Source organism: Physeter macrocephalus, chromosome 7 (assembly GCF_002837175.3).
Source record: "Physeter macrocephalus isolate SW-GA chromosome 7, ASM283717v5, whole genome shotgun sequence".
NCBI classification, from domain to species: domain Eukaryota; kingdom Metazoa; phylum Chordata; class Mammalia; order Artiodactyla; family Physeteridae; genus Physeter; species Physeter macrocephalus.
The window spans coordinates 16,373,290-16,376,807 of record NC_041220.1 but is presented as its reverse complement, the minus strand read 5'-3'; the positions used below and the strand labels follow the sequence as shown (position 1 = coordinate 16,376,807).

Sequence of the window (3,518 nt, the reverse complement as noted above, 5' to 3'; positions counted from 1 at the left end):
TTTCTGTTTAACTGACAGGAAAAATATTATAAACATAATTTCTGAATAGAGAAAATGAGATGCAAGTAGCAGTGCTTTCTTCACTGCTATAATACTTCATTTTTAAAAGCAAACACAGTACTAATTATTTTGATTCCAGTGAATAAAAACTTAAAACTGAATTTATTAATCAATTTGGAAGTCTGAAGCCAAAAAGATCCTTTAATTGTATTGCCTAATAGACAAGTCAATCCTACAAAAGTAATCGCAATGCAAAATTTTGGCCTAATTAAACTGGCTCTCTCTGATACTCTGTCTTTTTTGTTTGGTTTCAATCTGCCATAACAACCAAGGTTAGAATTACATGTAAACCGAAGTATACAAGCCTTGGTGAAACTGAATACAGAGGATTAAGCATTTTAAAAGTTTGGGTTATAATTCTTATTGCTACACAAGTTCTACTGCATAATTAATTTACAGCAGCCTAAAACTTTTCAGCCACAAAATTATATTTAAAAAAATACCATTATCCCTATATGTTACATTAATTGTAATGTAACATATCACAACAACTTAAGCCTTGCATTAACTTAGAAAAGAATAACTTGTCCCTGAAAAACTCTAGAGTGATCATATTTCAATCAAAGCTGTCCTGAACTAACTCATAATCAGCAGTGACTACATTTTGTCACTTCTTTGCTCTAACAGGAGTAAAAGTGATGACAATGGTTTTTTGAAAAGAAGCTACAGAACCTGCATCCAATTAGTCATGAAATGGACTTTTAAACAACCACTGGATTTTTAGAATGTTTTTAGTTGTCAAACATCCCTATAGGTGAAACAGCTGAGGAACAAACTGCCTAACTTGCCCAATCTACTTTTGTTCCATAGAATTTGATCCCTTCTAAATCGACAACAGCATACAAACTTAGCTATGAAGAATTCAGTCCTTGTAAATGAACACAAACATAATAAACCTACAGGAGGTTTAAAAGTAACTTCATTTGAATTTTCAAGTGTAATGCTTCTGTAAAAGATTAAAACATATGTTTCAACTTTAACAGATATGTCAATTTCCATTTGTTCCTAACCTGCCACTAATACATAGGTTCACTGGGCTGCCAAAGAACCCAGATGATCATGGAGAGAGATGAAGGTATCAGTGGAAAAACAGCACAGATACTACAGCATTTATCCAAACAGTATGACCCGTCTTTGTATCCCTGAAGTAAGAATGGCCACTTTCTCTAATTAATTTGCTCTATACTAAATAAAGCAGCATTGTCTGTGAAGAGTTACTCCATATCTATAACATTTCACTAGCATAGTTACCAATTCAGAAGTTAAAAAAAAAAAAATACAGACCAAATCCATGTACCCGTGATCCTTTGCACCCTAAAATGTAGAAATATTCTTAGTTTTAACCAAGAATTATATTGGAATGAAGTAAAACATCTTTTAGAGTAATTTTGAGTATACTCTTATTTGTTACTACATTTCTACATAAATTATTTAAGATTGCTTGTGGACATAATTTAATCTATAATATATCATAATGTCAACCATTACAGTGATCCAGAATGAGATTCTGGCTATAGAGCGAGCTTAATTATTAAGCAACACTTTCCTAAAAAGTTTCTGTATTTCTTATTGGTAAGAAAAACAAACAATAAAAAGAGCCTCTCATTGAAATAACACTGACGTTCAAGCTCAGGCCCCCTTCTTTGTGTTCAACATAATTAACTCTCTAGGAAAAAATAATGAAACATTAAGTCACATTAACAAGTTACAGTCATCTTCAAGGAAACTCAGTGGGCAATTCCGGTGTTACAGTTGTGTATCTTGGATCCAACCTAGGGATGAAGTCCTGAAAGTGTTTAGATGCACCAGTACCAAAAACATCAAGGACTTCTCGGTTCATGATGGCAAATCTTCCCTTAGTGAGCCTTAAAAGGAACTTCCAGTAAGATGGTCTCAAGGTCTGACCTTCCATGACAGCTGCCTGGAAGCAAATTGCTGTAGAGATGGAAAAGATGATGGTGTCTGCATGGGGAAAATAGGGAACCTTTCCTGCTTCAATGCCTTTGAAATACATTGTCTCTACCAATTTGGAAGCTAAATACATGGAAATTGTGCCTTTATAAAACATCATTGATATTCCCAGCAAAAATCTAGCTATAATGGCATGCAGTTCATCATCCAGATTTCTGACCCAGCGCAGGAAGCAACTAGTACCCTTGTATATACTAACAAAAGAGCCCAGAAAAGCTCTGAGCTGGAAGTTTTCTTTACTGTAGAAGAGAGAAAGTAGCTGGAATGGCTGTGTAAACAGATGCCTAAAGGCAGAAGGAATCCAGAGGCAGCACTGGATCAAGTATCCCATGCTAAATATTCTGATGAAAACTTTAATGCATAAGAGATGCAATTATCCTCATAGTGTTTGCAACATCAATGCCTTGGTCCATGCTTACATACTGAATCCACAAGCTTCCTGACTAGAGCAATTATATTCATTCCTCTTGGTTTTTCCTCATGTTTCTCAGTCTTTTGTTCCACTTTTGCATATGCCGCCTCTGGTGAATGAGAACGTGTGGGAATTTCTTCCTTCCCAACAATGAACCTAAGTGCAGAGAATGTAAATCCTTTCAAACCGTCTTTGCACCCACGCGGGGACGTTTTGCTAAAGGGTAGACTAGTGGTAGAGGCTACCAGTTGTCCCCCAAAATCTGTTCTCACTTTCTTCTCGTAATAGACCCCATGAACTTAAGCTGGGCAAATGGGTTGCCAAAACTATAATATTTTCTAGCTTTTTTTTGCAGTTAGGTGTGACCAGTGAAATGTAAGGAAAATGGTAACAAAACTTCTGTGAAGACTGGAATGTGGATGCAATATCTAGAACTGGAACAGATATCTCGCACGGCAAGGTAGAAGCCACATGTTAAAGATGGTAGAGCACAGAAGGAGCTTGGGTCCCTAAGGAGACCAGAGTCACCATATTCGTCATAGTCTGCCAATATTTTTGTGAGAGTGAAACAAATTTCTATCTACAAATTTCTATCTTGAGTAAGCAGCTATAATTTGAGATGTCCTGTTACTCATAATTGGACCTAATTTTAACTGAGAATGATTCAGCAGTACTGTTAGAGAAATAGGACTCTATTTTATCTGTTTCTTTGTTCTCTTTTCCTAGTGTAAGTGATTTCCCATTAGCATTATCAATGGAGTTTTTCAAGATAGTAGATTACTATTGAAGGCGAGGGTGGCAACTCAAATTTTCTTGGAATATTTGGTAATCCTATTTCTAGAGCATATGTCCATACAAAGCTACTGATATTTTTTTAACTGGCGGGAATATTTCAGAACTAATTCACACTCTTATTTGGATATGCACACACAATACCTTATTTTGCTTGATTCAGTGAAGCAAAATACTTTTTTTATTTATAAGTTAATAATTACTCCAGCAGTAACTAAACTAAGATTACTAGCACAGAAAGCTAGCTAGGTATCATGTCTCCACCATAAAACTGTAAAATGTT

At 35.4% G+C, this 3,518-nt stretch overlaps 1 pseudogene; it reads right to left on the bottom strand.

Annotated features, from left to right (window-relative positions):
• Positions 1–1,777: 1,777 nt before the first annotated feature.
• Positions 1,778–2,983, bottom strand: LOC114486606 (transmembrane protein 135-like; annotated as a pseudogene).
• Positions 2,984–3,518: the final 535 nt, after the last annotated feature.